Source organism: Perca flavescens, chromosome 7 (genome assembly GCF_004354835.1).
Source record: "Perca flavescens isolate YP-PL-M2 chromosome 7, PFLA_1.0, whole genome shotgun sequence".
NCBI lineage: Eukaryota > Metazoa > Chordata > Actinopteri > Perciformes > Percidae > Perca > Perca flavescens.
Window position 1 is genome coordinate 17,401,224 of NC_041337.1, and position 18,633 is coordinate 17,419,856.

The following is an 18,633-nucleotide window of genomic DNA, read 5'->3' on the forward strand; positions in this document are numbered from 1 at the left end:
GCTTGCTCTGCTCTAACGTATATCCCTTCAAGGTAAACCTAGAGCTGGACCTGTGACTAGCCTACTGCTTCGGTATCTCCAATCAGATATCGTGATGGTGTGTGTATGCACGTGTGTGTGTATGCATATGTGTATTAGTGCTTCTTATCCCGATCTAATAGAATAAGCCAGGCACATTAGCCTTTAGCACAGAATGGTGTTGTGGCTAGCGATATCAGTGCTGCTCATCTATCCACTGCTGTTATTCTGGCAGCGCACAATACGAGCGCAGCTAACGTGTATTAGCCATTCTCAATGGGTGAACAGATGGGAGCTATTTAGCGGTGTGTAGCTACAGTGCAATAAGGCCAGACCTAATCCCCATATCCTGTCCCTGAGTGAGCCCTCCCTAATATGAGCAAACAGAGATGACAGCACCGATAGACAAATAGCCGGGGATCTGTGTGTATGTGGGTGTATCGGTGTCTTTGCAAAATTCATGCTTTGATTAGTGTTCCTTATGGATAACCTTGACTCCCAGTGCTATGCTACATTTTGATTCCACACAAACCTAAGTGCTGAGTTTCAGTTGGCAAGTTCAAGTTCTGAACGTCCAGGTGTGTATTTGTATTGGTTAGTCATGGTTCTCTATAAAAGGACACTGGGCTCTGATTGGCTCATTGTGGTTGTGTATGTCCTGCTGTTGATTACAGAGGTTTTGTTTACCCTCTTGGCCTCCCAGACCCCCCTCTAATGAAATAAGAATGTCATTTTGGACAGAGAGCACAAGTGAAGGGGGTTGGAGGAAAAAGTGAAGGAGAACATGGGGCCATAAGAGTGAAGCAAAGTGGGGGAAGAGGTTTTCTGGAAACATTATGCTTTTATCCCACCGTGAAGTTATTTGTACTGAATGAAGCGAAAAGAAGCTGAGAGGCTTTCCAAGTGGGGACAGAAATATGTTTGTGTGTGTGTGTGTGTGTGTGTGTGTGTGTGTGTGTGTGTGTGTGTGTGTGTGTGTGTGTGTGTGTGTGTGTGTGTGTGTGTGTGTGTGTGTGTGTGTGTGTGTGTGTGTGTGTGTGTGTGTGTGTGCAAGCAGGAAGGAGTGAGGCCTTGTTCAGGTTAAAACAAGTCAAGAAGATGGCTTTCATTTGCCCATGCTGTGTTTGCACACAATGTTTGTATGTCTACATTGTGTATGCCAGTAAGCATCCCACTCTTGTGTATGCGTTGCTTTAAACAAGTCCAGAAAAAGGAGTCTAAGTTTAGTGGGAATCTGAAATTGTGCAGCAAATTCTTAATCCCATTTATTATTCTAAAATTCAATTTGCGCTTGTCTCTTAATTGCCTGATCCTGATTGTTTGGTTTTACCTTCGTGTCAAAACTGACATAACAACCTATTAAACTCATGAACCCAAACTACAGTAACCATGGAAGCCATTCAGCCATATAGACTTCATTACTTTTGGATTTCTGGATTTCCTAAAACTTGACATAACCTTGTATTTGTTGTTGTTTGGAGTTAACTGAATTAATTATCTTGGTTCAACTAACCAGGTGTAAATGAGAAACATACAAAGCTAGGGGTACAACAACAGTACAACAATGTACTGTATGCAAGAGTGACAGTAACAGAGAGTGAATATGATGGTGTTTTTTGCCCCCAAATGCTCCTTCCAGCCAGCGCTGCGACCACTGCCTTCAAGGCACCTAACCCTAACCTTAACCTTATTTTTTTTTAACAGCCCTGTCATTTTTATTTAACCGAACCTGGTTTTTTAAGGAGTTCTTTAAAGTGTTTTTATTCACACCAGTGGTCCCCTTGTGCCCGTGCCCCTTGCAGCACCCATTCTGGGTGTTGCGTTTTAACCCAAACCTAACCCTAACCATAACCGGTGCCTTCCATGCAGCGCTGCCTAGGAGGCACCATTGGGGGCAAAAAACACAGATAAACAAATTTATGGCTGCAAACTGTTCCAGTAATTTTAGTTTATAGGACGTATGGGCAGCATATCTGATTTTATCCATACTGTAGTCAAATTGTTGACAGTGAGGATGGTATTTTGTTGTTGCTTTAGAGTAAAATGTTGTTTATTGATTTATTAATTAAGACCCGTGGCATGCGCTCTCCTTGGTACTGAAGTGACTAATAGTAAAGGTTAGTAAAACTGTGTTAGGTGTAGTGATCCTGATGTGGATGCTTTATGAATATTCAGCTCTTCAGAACTTGAGATTACTCTTCTTTGTGTTCTCATATCTTGGGAAATATAATAACAGTGAATACAGTGAATAGAATTAAAATGGGAAAATAAAAACATGTCCTTATCGATTGTGGGAAGTGACATCACCTTTTAGTGTCTACAATTTTATAATTACGATAGCAGTTTACAGCTCAGATGTGTCTGGCTTTTAATGTCACCTTGTTCACATTCCTTTTAATTAAATGAATTGACATTTGATTAAAGATTTGGCTTTGAAAGAAAAGTCTGCAAGCTGCATTTAAAATGGTCGAACCGGCCGTGCCACTTTTTCTGTACTGCGTGCCAGCATTAATCTCCAGTGTAAACAACTATTATCCCACACATTAATTACTGCAAGCTGAAGGCACATATTTTTACGATGCGCCTGAAGAAATATCTGCCCCATGTAATCAACACAACTTAGTAAGTGTTAATTAATAAATACGTTGGTTTCAGTCTTTTCACTCGTTTCTAGACACTCTATTTCCTTATTCTGCATGGGTTCCAACTGTGTGTGTGTGTGTGTGTGTGTGTGTGTGTGTGTGTGTGCGTGCGTACGTGCGTGCGCGCGCACATACATACTTGTGTGTGCATTTAGTGAATGTTTGGGAATGTGTCTCACACATGTGTAGCTGTGCTGTGCAGTATTTCTTTGGTGACCAGTGAACCACAGCTCGCAGGTCAGCAGAGGCGTCTGACCGAGGCCATCCCTCAGCCAGCTGTCAGCGTCATTAGTCTGTGCGGTCAAAGGTTGTTTCACCAGATTAAACATGAGTGGAGAGAAGTCGATATCTCAGCAACACCTGAGAATCAACATCTGAGTTTGTTGTATCTGTTTCAGTCCATCCTGAAACAACACCTGAATTATTTTCCAAAAGGCCGTCCTGAAGGTGCATCATGCTATAGGTCTTTATGTATGCAGTTACAAATTCCACCTCCCATGAGGATCTGATAGCACACAGGTCCAAGACTAATGGCAGCAGTGGTTGAATGCTTACAAAATATTAATGTTAATATATGTTAGTTTTTTTACAGTAGTTAATACATGTTTTAAAAAAAAAAAACAGTTCTTGACTGCATTCTGCAGCAAATTAGAAAAACCTCTTTGTGAAAGGAAGCAAGAAGTGTTTTTTGGCGTGAGATAGGAGCTCAGTCTTAATCATCTTGCATATTTGTATGCCACACAAATTATTACCTTTAAGTAGGTGAATGAAGAGCGGTGATAGAGTTGCTTTTTCACTGCCAATGTATGCAGCTATAGACAGACAGGACCCAGAGATGCTTCTTCAGTCCCAGCAAACAGTAAAAGAGGTGGGGGGAGGAGGTAGGAGGGAAGAAGGACTGGCAATGTTGTGAGGCAGACATGTTTATTCATGATTTTTTTTGTGGTTTTCTTGAAGTTGTAGGCAGGAGAGGACAGTTAGACACCTGATGTGTTGATCATAAGGCAGTTTGTCTGAATAAGCTCCCTTTCCCCACCCACAACACACTCATTACACACGCTGAGACATGGCCACACACACTATCGCTCGTGCAATGCTGCAAAAGTGCAGGAGTGAATATGGAGGTTTGGTAATTCTAGTTCTACAGTATGATCACAGGTAAATCCCTACTTATCAGTGCTTATCCATGCAGTAAACACTTCCATGTGTGTGCTCATCTAATCAGAATAGATCTAAGCAGTCCTGTGCAGGCAACACAGAAAATAGAGGGCAGCACAACGACCACATGCAGATCTAAGGGGCTTGGCAGCCAATTAATTGTATAGGCCCCACCTCAACTGACCCTAACATGTCTGCTCTCATGCTATGTCTGCTGTTTCAGAGCGGAGATGATGGAAGTGATTTAAGTGATTTTTTTCATCCAAGCCAACCGAGTGGGACCAAAATGGGATTTGTCCACTGAGTTGAGTCAGCATCCCCTTGCAGCCACAATGGTCCCTGAGCCCAGACATTATCACTGGTCACGCTCTCCAGTGCCCCAAGGTTATTATAGTTGCACTTTTTAAAATTAGTTTTACTTTAATATTTCTTAAGGATTTGATTTTATTAGCAGTTTAGTTCTAGTTTGTTATGTGAAGTATTAACTTGTAGGTACATTTAGAGTAAAAATGTAACAATAAACCAGGCAGGGCATTTTAAACTTTGTATCAAGCATGTCCCAGGACCTTTTGAAGATTTGTGTTTTATACAGTCTGGTCGACATCCCCAATTCAAGAAATAACCTCAGTGCTGCCTTTCTCTCCTTTTGAACTGTGCACTGCTGAGTGCTCTGACCTCACTAGCTTTATTAAAGCATTATGCTACAATGTGGTAGTTAAGTGTTTTTCCCAGTCGTTTGTGTTGAGGGTTTTTCAGTTCAAGTGCACAAACAAGCCTGCCAGAAGACAATAAGCACTTACTTTTCTTTCTCTGGTATGTAATTGAAATGACGCTATAGTGCTTTCTCATTTATGACCACTAATTCACTGGCTCAGGTTCATAATCTTGAACATGCTGCAAGTAACATTAACCCTCAAAACTGGCTTTACCCTGATTGACTGGGCATATATATGCACATTTACAAGGCATTGATGAGTTATTACTTTTTAAATTATAATTATTGAAACATTCAAAGTTTGTAGATATGGTATGCCTATACTGTAAGCTGAAATACTTTTACTGAACCACCTCATCATCCCTTCTCTGTCTGAACATGCCAGGTGTGATTCTGTCTGTCTGTAAACTCTGGTTTGCTCTCTGTGCAGAAATGGCTCAGCCAGCCCACAGTCATAAATCAGTACACCTGAAGCTGTTGGGTCTTTTTTTCTCTCTCTCTCTCTCTCTCTCTCTCTCTCTCTCTCTCTCTCTCTCTCTCTCTCACTCTCTCTCTCTCTCCTTTTTTTCCCCTCTCTGTTTTACTCTTTATCAGTTTTCTCCATCGCTTCTTCAAATGCCATTGCCACAAGACACATCCAAGTACTTTTGTGGCAGAGACCAAGAATAGATCAGAAATTATATAAAAGATTAGAAATGCAAATCTTAACATTGTGGCAGATGTGGGTGATTGAGGTCAAAATGGGAAAACAGATTGATGGAGTATCTTTAGCAAGTTCTTACTGTACAGCCCGCCAACCACATTTATTTTCCTTTTATTTTATTTCATGGAAATCCCTCTACAGTGTGTGTGTGTGTGTGTGTGTGTGTGTGTGTGTGTGTGTGTGTGTGTGTGTGTGTGTGTGTGTGTGTGTGTAAAAGAAACATCAAGATCAAGAAAAAGAAGAGGAGATAGAGAGAGAGATTGGCAGGATTATAAGGGTGTTTTGTAAGCTTATGGCGATGGCAGCACACAAAAACCTTTCCCTCAGGAGAAACTCGCACCTGGTGAGACACTGGCGAGCAATTACGTGTGTGTGTGTGTGTGTGTGTGTGTGTGTGTGTGTGTGTGTGTGTGTGTGTGTGTGTGTGTGTGTGTGTGTGCGCCTGCATGCGTGTTTGAGCGCTAGAGAGCTAAATCATTGTGCATAACAGAACTCTCAGTAGGATGCTCCGGAGGTCAGATCCCCTGTTCAAGGCGGATTACATCCCAAAGAGAAAGTCTGAACATCCACAAAGAGGCTCTGATGGAGGGAGGTATAGGGATTTGGAGACAGCCTTTTGACTTTAAACCTGTTATTTTCCTCAGACTTCCTGTGCTCTCCTCTCTCTCTCTCTCACACACTCTTATTCAAGCACATACACACACACCAAAAGCACTAAAAACACCACACAGCCTCAGGTCTTGGGTAAGTCCTGTGTTGTTCCCCAATCTGTGTTTTTAACATATAGACCCACTCCTAGGCTGCCAATCACCGATGTGCCCACTGCTCCAAGGCAGAGGTAGATATTCAGGGGCAGATAGAGGGAGAGGGGGGTGGGTGGTGTGGGGTGGGGTTGCTACAAACTAGAGGACTCACACCTGTGACACTTGATCGTTACTGATATCGTACCTCACTTAAAAGACATCACACCCTGCAACAAACAGCACTTGTGATGCCTCAACTGAAGCACCACTGCACGCGCGCACACACACACACACACACACACACACTCACACTCACACTCACACATGCACACGCACATAGGCAGACATGCATACACTTAAATCGCCTAATAGGAAGCAAACATTTATGATCAAGATTGACACAGACGGAAACACTGTGGCGGAGAAATAACACTAAATGTATTTTAATAAGTAATAGTAGAAGGAATTTCACTATTTTCTTTCGGTATTCTAGAAATGCCCAAGCTGCTATTGGACACTCCATGTAGGATTGAAGAGGAAAACTAACAGGAATTTACCTGTTTCCTCCTGCTGAAATTCATCCCAGTGCAGAGTCAGCGGAGAGGTTTCATAACTTTGGCTATCGCTGGGCTACTGTAATAACATCAACAACCTTTGGACTGCCACTCATCATTAAGGACTCACCACTAATTAGGCCTAGTATAACAGTCTCACGCTAGCCCAACACTTTCCCAAAGGTCATCCACGTCAGGGAAGCTTGTAAAAAGCGAGGTTTGCTGTGTTGCCATTTGTCGGAATAACAACACGTTCTTTCATATTTGATGTTGTGCAGTGTAATTAGTTATGATAGCTTTCTTTTCCTCAAAAGAAGAGTTGCTGACATTCTATATCTGTGACCTATTCAAACCTGTATAAGTTTTGTTCAACTTAGACTTCAAATCCCAAAATGGTCACAGGCCTATTGCTGCAGGGTAGCCATATGACATAGGTAAGGCAAGGCAAGGCAAGGCAGCTTTATTTATATAGCACATTTCAGCAACAGGGCAATTCAAAGTGCTTTGAGATCAAGTAATACTAAGACTGAAATTTTGCCACTATCTGTGTTTAAGTGGATGTCATTAAAGACTTTAACAAGAACTGTCTCAGTGCTGTGGTGTGGTCGAAAACCTGACTGGAAGGCATCAAAACTGTTGTTTAGCGATAAGAAAAGGTTGAGTTGTTGAAAAACCACTTTTTCTATGATTTTACTTAAAAATGGAAGGTTTGATATTGGCCTATAGTTGCTCATTAGTGTCATGTCTAGATTGTTCTTTTTTAGGAGTGGCTTGATGACTGCCGTTTTCAGGGCCTGTGGGAAGGTAGTAAAATGTTTTAAAGCCCTTGAGTCTTGGGGCTACAGAATAAACTTCTCATTTGGGCCCCATGCTGAAAAAAGTGTTTAAACCCCTGGCCTGAACGAAAAATAGTTCAACACAGCTCAGCTTGTGGGACTGAGTAGTTTTCAGCCAGGTTGTGTTTTTCAGTGAAACCTTAGAATTGGATGTCAGAGTGGCCCTCTCTGTCACTAGAATACTAGACAAGCAGATTACTGTAGTGCTGTAGCTGCTCTGTCTGTCCCTCACAGTTTATTGTATGTCACAGCTATAATCCTTGTCATCAAACCAATGGGTCCGGCTACTTTACAAGGGTGTCGTTCCCATACATGTATGCGCTTAGGCTCACATGCGCACATGCATACAACTTACACATGTGCAGTAGAACTCTCTCTCCCTTTCTTGCTCTCTCTCTCTCTTATCTGGGCCCGTGGAAAAGCCACACTTGTACGATGACATTCAGCACAGGATTAAAGCCCATGTAAGACCCTCCTCAGTTTACACTGCCGCTGCCAAGAGGGGATCCATACAACCACACACTCTCATGCAACCCTGTACACACAACTGGCAGATACACAACTGCAAGCACACACACATACTGTAAGCAGGCAAGCACAAACTTGTTTGTGTGTGTGCACATGAACACACACAAATCCCATTCAACCTTGTTACTTAGCATGTTGTACTCTTGTTTCTCCATACCAAAGGAGGTATATCTCCTTATCAAACACAGCAAGACACACATTCATGCTCACACACACCACATACAGGCATGGACACACACACACACACACACACAGACACACACACGCTGACATCCTTTTGTCCCGCGACTATCGTTCTTGCTCTTCACTCTGAAACAAGAGTATCCTTGCCAGGAATGAGTCCAGACATCAATCCCATCTGTCTGCAATGGAATCATGGACCCCCCCCCCCCCCCACACACACACACACACACACTTACATACATAGAGATGAACAGTTACAGTAGAGAGAGGGGATTGAGACTGACAGTAGATTGAAGACAGACTCTCTGGGTTTTAGTAGTGCTAAATCCTGACATGGTCAGGACCTTAGTTAGGACCTTAGTTAAGATGCTGCTGTGTATCTAGGTCATATTGTGTGTATGTATCTTATTTTTTTGTGCATACCTCTTGGTTGGGTCTGGAGAGGATTCTCATTGGAATGTGTTCTGATTGGGCTGGACAGCAATCCTTTTCTGATTGGTTGTTTATCCCCGGGCTTCCACTTTGGGGGTTGCTTTGAATCAGTGCATCTCTGTCACTACCTCTCCATTTCTGTTTCTTTTCTTCTTTCTCTCCATCTCTTATATCTTGTAGAGTGCTGCTGGCTGTGTGTTTGATGTGAGTCTATTTGATGGGCTAAAGCAGAACCAGCAGTGAGCCTTCTCTGTGTTTCTGCCAAGCAAGCGCTGCTCAAAGTGAAGATGGTTGCCCACAGTAACCTTGGGTGCTAAGTGTTCAATTACAATATGCTTTATCAAAACTGAGTTGTTGTGTTGAGTTAGGCTGTATTTACTTTCCACATACAAATATAAAGTAGTAGTCAGTCTCTGGCCATTCATGAAGCTGTAGCTCTGTGAGTGTGTTGCGTTGAGCACATAATACATACTCTGCATCCTCTGTCTTTTTTACCATATTGAATGCGTTGTTACAACTGTTCTACTACAACACTAAGATTGATTGGCATTGTGATCCTGTTTTTGCAGCAGATGCAATCCCATACTCAATAAGTGGAGCATTTAACGACTGTGCTTTATTTATGTGGGAATTAAAACAAGCACAATTGGCTTTCACCTGGTTGTCCCTCACATTTCCATAAAGTAGACTTTCCAACTTTCCCTTGTAGTGCCAATGGGCTCCTTATGAAAGCTGAAATTAAACTGTTCACATGCCAGGGTCCGCTGGTGTCCGTGTGACTAAAATGTTGTCTTAAGTTTAGAGAGTATGCATAGTATACATAGGCTCTGTGCGGACGTCCAACGTACTGTCAATTTTTTCAGCTGCGGACCCCATAGGCACATAGTAGCTCTGTTTATACTAATCGCTTTGAGGACAAATTCCACACGTGCAGTAGATTGCTACGCTACCACTTGTAGCAGAGTGGCTGAAAAACATGGGCGGTATGCGGAGGTCTGCACGGAGCCTACACATATACCCTCTGATGACGACATTTACGTCATGCGGACCCTGGTGGATGCTCCTGCACTTGCGCACACAGACAGTATAATTTTGGCTTAAGTCTCTGTAACTCAGTATGCGGCCCCAGGCACCAGGTCCCATTCACAATAATTAGCAGCCTATAACTGTCTCAGTTTCTGTGTGTGTGTGTGTGTGTGTGTGTGTGTGTGTGTGTGTGTGTGTGTGTGTGTGTGTGTGTGTGTTAGAAGTGTGTTCTGTATATCAAAGGCTGGGTGTTGTTTCAAATGTTTCATACTAGTATGAGTATGTTACCTAAAGTTCGGTACTAATATCAAAACCTAAAAATATAAAAATGTTTTTCTACAAATAACTTTTTTTCCATGGCGTTCAGGTTGCTGAGTGGTTAAAGTTACCACATAATCCCCTGTTCATTTCCGGCCAGAGACCTTTTTTGCACATCATCTCCTTCTCTCTCTATTAAGCATCCTGTGACAGCCAACAAGGCCTTTAAAAACACTGCTATAACCTACCTGTAATTAAAACTATGTTGGACTGTTCACCAGCTGGCAGAGGGCGGGAGAGAGAGGTAACTGAGCAAGAGAGACTTACTTAATTATTCTTTTTCACCAAAAGCAGAGTAGAGCATGGTAGGATAAAACCTAACACCATTTATCAATAGGTGCCATTGTATTTTCGCCCCACTCTAATATCCTATCCAGGAGTGGCCTAGCCTGTCAGAGTGTGTACGCAGCAAGGCTTCAACCCTGCAGCTATGGGATTAGCCCCGCTGCTGGGTGGTCCTCCTCCTACTGATCTCAGAACAGCATTGCAGTTTACTGCACATTCATTCTAGGTGTCGGGATTATGAATCAGATCAGGTCACTGAGGTCTGACCGTTGCAAGCTTATTGTACTTGATGTTTGGCTTGATTTACATATTAAAGTTGTTTCCATGAACTAATGATTGGAGAAAAGCCTTTGTGAAGACTTAGCTAGTTGAATGGGTTCTGCTTTAAAGCTCTAGTGTTACTGCTTGTACTCAGTGGCCAAGATTCGAAAGCTGCGGTTGTATTATTCCGTGGTCAGACCAGAAGTGGGAAGGTTGAAATTGACTTTCTTGCTGTGGCAAACAGTGGGTGGGACAGGAAATAGTGTGGGCAGGGTTACAAGCACAAGCTAACCAGCTAACATTAGCATTTTTTAAAGTTCAAAATGATCCATGTTTTTATCAAACTTTTTATTGACCCTGTCATGGTACTCACTGTCAGCCGTGTAGATGGTGCTCATTTAGCATTCCCCAGACAGTTATGCAAACAAGAAAAGGCAAACTGCCATATAAATGAAAGGTCAATCTCACCTCTCTTTCTGAAATTGCCTGGATATTGATAAGGCAAGATCAAGTCACAAGAGGAAGTGAATGATTTGTTTGGGGAGTGTATTTGGTATGACTGCAACTTTAGTCAGCTACCAGGTGGAACAAAACAGCTGGGAAGGTGAGGCAAGGTGTTGCTGGCATTAGCAAACCATCTGGATGAATAAAAGGTTAGAAAAAAAAGACAAAGAACAGTTTGTGATGTTTGTGACGAGTATGTGATGTTACATAGAAGAGTTAAAATCACAGGCAGTTAGTAGCTCAAAGTCATGGCCATTAGTCATTTAGTCATGTGCATAGACATTGTTTCTCTTGCTTGGCTTCCTACTTTGTCTTCCATCCTTGAACTCATCAGTCTTGAGTGGTTAAGCTGGTTGTAATGAGGACAGAGCACTGGTTGGCATTTCTCACACACACACACACACACACACACACACACACACACACACACACACACACACACACACACACACACAGACCCAGCACATGTTCTCCATAAAAGAAATCCCAAAGACAGACAGGTAGTGTGACAGGAGTAAAGCTGTCCGAGGCCTGGCTTCCTCCCCATCTGAGAGATGGAAGCAGAGGACAATGTAAACACTCTGTCACACACATAAACAAGACCCCGCTCAGGTTTCACTGCACAGTTAGATGAAATTCACCCTCTCTTTTATAGAGAAAGTATTTGTGTAATTTGTTTACGTGAGATCCTATAGCCCTAATAGGGAAATGGCTTTTTCGCCATCACACTACACCTGAGTTCAATTTCACTAGCTCTCTCACAGACAGATCGTAAAGATGGCATACCAGAGAGGACGCAATCTGTCTTTCTCTTCTGCGTCTCAATTTAATTTCTCAGCCTTCCTCTCTCAGTCACATTCTTTCTGGCTACCCCCTCTCTCTCTTTCCTTTTTTTCTCTCTCTGCTTTTATCTCTCCCTTTGAATGATGGCTGTGCAGTGTAATTATTCAACAAATGCTCAATAACAGGTGAGTCAGAGCAGTGTAGAGGTAATTTTTTTTTATGTGAAGTCACATGACATTGGTTTCATTAATAGAATGTTTTTGCGACTGATAATGTAAGATTAAAGTTACTTGAATTATTTGTTTGCATTCTCTTCAGATGTATTTTAAAAAGAGAATTTGTGAGCAGGCGCCAAAATGTGCCACATACCTCTTAGCTGTGAAACATAGCTCCTAATTATTGGAAATTGATTTATTTGAAACAGGGACAATGCACAAATAAACATTAAACTTGTTAAACAAGAGAATATGTCTTTCTTGGGCCAGGTTATAGCAACAATTGCTAATTTCCACCTGTAGTCCCAATCACTCCTGACCAATAAAGCTTGTGTGCTGGCACAGAAAGCCACGTGTGTGTGTGTGTGTGTGTGTGTGTGTGTGTGTGTGTGTGTGTGTGTGTGTGTGTGTGTGTGTGTGTGTGTGTGTGTGTGTGTGTGTGTGTGTGTGTGCATGTGCGCAGAATATGCATACTGTATATTTGAGTTAACACAAAGGAAAAACCAAAAATCGCTTTGGGAATGAAATCCAAACAATCACTGCTCAGTAAAACCTATATATACAGTATTCATTTTTATATGCTAATGATATTCCCCGGCCAACTATACTGACACATTCAAACACAGCACCCACACGTGTTCATCCATGGCCAGCTTCAACCTCCTTCTACTCCAGCAAGACACCATGTGTTTAGCAGCACCAAAAACAATGGCTTAGCAGAACCTCCTGCACCGCAGTGCAAATGAACTGAAGTGCAGGCCAGAGAACAAGACCCAAACATGTGTTTGCTTTGTTTTTGCCTTCTAATTACATATACACATAGTTATTTCTCTCACACAGTGTTTGTGTGTAAAATGTGTGTGTGTGTGTGTGTGTGTGTGTGTGTGTGTGTGTGTGTGTGTGTGTGTGTGTGTGTGTGTTTTGAAACTGTGTGTGTCTGTTTCCCCGTTGTAACGCAAGGCTTTGTGTCTGGAAATCGTGTGTCTCCCAGCAGGCATTCCATTCAGACTAACTCTGTTTGCTTAGGTAATAACTAGGCTTAGCCATAATTTGTTTATGTGTATGTTTGTCTGTGTGTGTGTGTGTGTGTGTGTGTGTGTGTGTGTGTGTGTGTGTGTGTGTGTGTGTGTGTGTGTGTGTGTGTGTGTGTGTGTGTGTGTGTGTGTGTGCGAACATCCACGTCAATCAAAGGAATAACTCCCTTGGATTTTTACACATTTGCACATAAAGAGCTGTCCCTTTGAATTTGGAAACAACCCCTTCACAAATACATTTTGTTGCCTAACTCTTGCATCTCTCTTTCATTCCCATTTCTGGTTGCTCCTTCAAATTGGCAATTAGAACAACTTTGACTGTTAAAAAGGCTTTGCAAATGATTGCCTCTGTGCTAGCCTGGAAAAACCCTGACGAACTTCCGGCAAATTTGAGATTTGCTCTGCAAGTCCGTTTGGCCAACAGCCCATTCAAGCCCATTTCCAATTTTTCCAAATCGAGGTACCAATCACAACCGTTGAGGCGGGCTTTACATGATGACGATAGCACAGCGACAGCGAGCAGCTTTTTGTTTACATTCAACATGACGGCCACCAAACTCAGCAACCTGTTGATGCCGCTGTAGCTGCCATGTCACACGGATTGTTGGTCTGATTGGTTGAAGGACTATCCAATTGCGCCCAGAGCGTCCGTTGGTGATGCCCCTTTGGAAATGGGCTATGAATGAACCTTGCCCAGACCCACTGTCAGTTACAACTGAGAAGGGTATGGTGTCAACCATGCTACCTCTGTGCACCAATTAGTTCAAATACAGAGGTTATTATCATTTTCATACTAATAGGCCTCATTGGTCTTGTGGGAGGGTTTAAAGTGTACACACATAGACACATATACACACACCAACCTACTAAGAGCATATTTTCTCTCAATACAACAGGTCAACAGGGGCCAATAATGGCCTGATCATCAAAGGGGGTTTCCAGGTCTGAGTTGTTGCTGCCAACTAGGGAGTCCAGCACCACACAAACTGAGATAACAGGCCAAAAGTTTTTTCAGTGATGTGATGTCAGTTGTTATGTCAGCTCAGTCAGGCCTACCTCCGTCCCATCCTACCACTGCGCACACACACACACACACACACACACACACACACACACACACACACACACACACACACACACACTAACAAGAAGTTAAGAATTTTGAGTTTTCAAACAGTTCCAATGGGTTAAGACCCGTAACTTCAAATGAGTGCATGTTTGTATGCGTGCATGCATGAGGTCTACCTTTGTTTGTGTGTGTGCGCGTGTGTGTGTGTGAGTGTGTGCATGTGGAATGAGGCAACATACCGTGACTATATCATGGAAAAGCAGAAACAGTATTAACAACTGGTGAAAGATGTTTTGTGGACATTTCTCGGATTCCCTTTTGGTGGAAAGAAAAATGGGGAGAGGAGAGAGGAGAGAAGTGGAGAGATGAGAAGAAAAAGGGGGAGTCAAAAGAATAATGAATAGCTATAGATATGTATGTGGGTTTCAAACTGCGTTGCTGTTCAGTGATCAGTGTAAGCCTCCTTGTAGTCATTCTCTATCATTGCTTTGTGGCAGTTTTGAATTTCTAAACACAGGAAGTGTTGCTTGATTTCCTCTTTCTTTGTGTTTGCAGTGCATGTGTGTGTGTGCACGTGTGTCTTTCCCTCTTTCTCTCTCATTTTCTGTTGCTCTCGCTCCTTCTCCCCTTTCTCTCTCACATTCTCACACACGTATACAGATGTGGGATAGTTGTTTGCTTTTTTTGCCAAGCAAAAATGCTTTCTTCTCTTTGTGATCCGCTTTGGTGTTACCTGACAAGTGTGTGTGTGGAGAGAGTGAGCAAGTGCTAAACCCAGCTACTTGCCTGAGTGCTGCTGCAAAGACCCAGGTTGACAGAGAGGATTGAAAATGTCATCCCGGGGATTAAGCACAATGAGCAAGATTGACAGACAAGACAACATTGTACACTTGCACAGACACATACACACACATACGCTCCAAACATACACACAGAAATGTACACAGGCAATTATAGAAAGGTGTATCAAAGTGCTGGGATAAGCCCCATGTTTAAATGTGTGTGAGCATGCCATTCCATCTTTGCCTGCACGCCTTTACAGGGAGGGAACAGGGATTACCCTCCTTACTTTCACTGTGTCTTTTCTTTTTTTTTAGGTCTCTTTCCCACTCCCAATCTCTTTGTCCTCTCTCTTTCCTGTTTCTCATTTGTGTGTTTGTTTGTGTGTGAATGTTGTGCATACCAAGAATAGAGACCAAGTTTATGAACTACATGTCTTTGAGCCAGGATTGCGCTGTCTGGTGTTCTTTTGGGTTGCTGGGCTCTCCTAAAGATGTTTAGACACATTACGCTTGTTGGGTAGATTGCAGTAACATTCTGGTGTCACCAATAATTGGACCATGTTGAATCAAGTCTGAGCCAGCTGGTGTTGGTAGGATAAAATCAAAAAGCATGTAGTTTACCTTCTTATCAGATCGCTGCTCGTAATTCTCATGAGGATTATTTAAATTTTTATGAGCTGTTGACATCACGTAGCAGAAGAAATAATCATAATTTTAAAATTTCTGAAACAACCTAGCATTCATTCAGTCTCACCTATTTACCTGTTTGTCAAGGTTGGGTCTGCAAACCATGTGTGCCACAGAATTTCAAAAGACCTTTTTCGTCAGAAGAGCTTGTCTATTTTTAATCTGTAATTGCCAAGTGGCAGCTCACAATTGCTGTCCAATCAGATTGCAGCTGATAAGTGTGGCATGTAGCAGTTAGCTTGGCACCCGTCTGGCCCTCCTGGCCTAGGTGCAGGCTTGTCGGCACAGTGTTCACTTGAGGCTTTGCACGATTCTTAGAGGGGGATGATCAGCTTTCATCTTATCACTCTGCACAGTGACACAGGCTTCAAAGAGAATGGGTCATTTTTACTGGCACTGCAGTGTGTGCAGTGTGTGTATTTGCGCTCATGTGTGTCTGTGTGAGCTATCGACACATTCCCAGAACGCTGTTCCAGGCTCTAGGACTGTGTTTAATGAAGTCAAGGGCATGGCTTCAAAGAGCTGCAATCCAATCTGCATGTGCAGAAGTATACACACACACACACACACACACACACACACACACACACACACGCACGCACACTCATGCACACACAACACATACAATTCTGCTGGTTGAGTAAGAGTTTGAGCTCACAATCTCTCAGCCTGGTCTTGTAATTTGGCAGCATGCTTCTTAACCTTAATTAGATGACTGACAGAGACGGATGGATATTCAAGAATGTGGAACATGTGTGAGAGGGAGTTAATGATCAAAACACACAGCATTAAAATAACCTCAAAGATGTAACAAAACTTTGTACTGGTTTACCTGCCTTCGAGCTCAGAGGCTCACCTGTCCCTACTGAAGCTACTTCTCTTCTTTTTAAGCTCAGATACACCAATGAGTGTGTGTGTGTGTGTGTGTGTGTGTGTGTGTGTGTGTGTGTGTGTGTGTGTGTGTGTGTGTGTGTGTTAATGCATGTCTCTTTGTCATGATATACTCATGACAAAGCTGAGGCAGCACACAGATATTGAAGATGACATGTGCATAGCTAGCCTCGTGGCGGAGTCAGGTTAGTGCAAAGCTGGAAGAATGATGAAACTTCAGAGCTAATGGGCAAATTGTAGGAACTGAATTACACAAAGCTCAGAGCTGGAATGAACCTCATTCCGCATAATATTACTGTCATTTGTAACAGTCGCCTCACACTCAGTAGATTGTTGCTGACAGCTGAAGAATTTCCAAAAGGCACCTTTCCAGTATAGAAGATACAATATAAATAAAAGTCTCATTTTTAGATTGTTGCACTGATTTTTAACCTTTTGCAATAACGCAAATGTCTTTGAGGATCTTCAAACCATTTGTTGGAAACCCTTTATGCTTTAAGGTTTGCGAGTGTGCATATGTTTGAGTTTGGAAGTGTGTGTGTGTGTGTGTGTGTGTGTTTTTTGTGTGCGCGCGCGCTGTGTGTGTTTGCACACATGCTGAACTGTGTCTCTGGTGCCTTTGAGGTGTGTTAAGGTGTGTTTCTCTCTTTGATGTTTGGCATTGGGTTTATAAAAGGGTTGGTTTTAGAGGCATGCATTTTTTTTCAAGGTGTTGCTGCCTGTGTGTATCTGTGTGTGTCGGCCAGCAGAGTGGATATGGTTCACCTTGCACTGGCCACCTGTAAGCTATCAACAGAAATTAGCCTCTTCAGTCTTGATGGCTTGCAGAACAGAGAAGGAAGGGGCGGTGAGAATATAGTACAAGGGCTGTTGGTGGTGGTTTTTTAGAGGTGCGTGCGTGCGTGCGTGCGTGCGTGCGTGCGTGCGTGGTGCGTGCGTGTGGTGGTGGAGGATATTTGAAGGGACCATTTCAAAAACTGCACTCACATAAGACAGAGAAGAGGAGACAAGGTATATACCATACAATGGAACCATTTGTTTCTCATTTGTCTTCACTGTCTGGGGATGTGTGTGTGTGTGTGTGTGTGTGCGTGCGTGCGTGCGTGCATGCGTGCTGTGTGTGTGTGTGTGTGTGTGTGTGTGTGTGTGTGTGTGTGTGTGTGTGTGTGTGTGTGCGTGCATGCTGTATGTGTGTGTGTGTGTGTGTGTGTGTGTGTGTGTGTGTTTGTGTGTGTTATTTAGCTCCGGCATGACAACCTGGACTCATTACACTCAGTAAACAAATAAGTCATTAATACCAGCCTGCAGGCTTCACACACACAAATACAAATCTATAGTACATGTGCTCACTCCTGGAAACACGAACAACCACACCCATTCCCATTATGTCAGAGGCTCCTATTGGCTGTTGGATTTGGGACTAGCGAGATTAATGATGTGGTCCTTGTGTTCCTGCTTCCTGTTCTTTGCTGGAGGACTTCCTGTGGCTGAGTCATGTGGTCCTGATTACAGTACACATCTAAGACCCCTGGAGCAAGGCAGTTTTGCTCTGACACACACACACACACACACACACACAATAGATATAGAATAACCAGTGCCTCTTTCGTCAGATATGTGATATTATTGACCAGGAGCACTGGAAATACTGAGCATCTGTGTTTACTTCTCCTTTCTTTTCTCTTTAAGTTTCTTTGTCTGTTTTTGTTTTTTCTGCCTCCCCTTGTTCTGTACCAGGAGGTTGTTTGGTGTGATTAGGGGCTGACTGGTCCTGTTGTATTTTATGTACTGCCCTGTAGCCCAGCCCTGGCACCAGACCTCACAGCTGGGCTATTGATCAAGCGGGTTGGTTAGTTCTGAACTGCACAAACAGTGACTTTTTCAAGTGTAAAATCAATACAGGTTAGCAGTGTAACCAAGGAAACCTTTCTTTGCCTGTGGATTTCTGTTGAGATCCAGCTGTTACAGAAGCTCAGACCAGTGGTTTTGCATGTTCCATACTAGAAACTAGAAAGGACATAATTTTTTTTTTACATCTATGCCAACCATTTTGCCAAAAATATCATAAGATATAAATTGCTACTGTCCAGGCAGCCAGCATTGCTTTCCATCCATTAACCAAGGGGGTAAGCTTCGCTTCAGAACGCAAACCTCTGATGGCGCCATTTTGTTGCTACAAAGATATCACCTCTTGTTAGCATTCCACCGACCGCCATTTTTTTTTAACGTCACTTGACTGCGAATAACTTTACATCTGAAGCGTTTA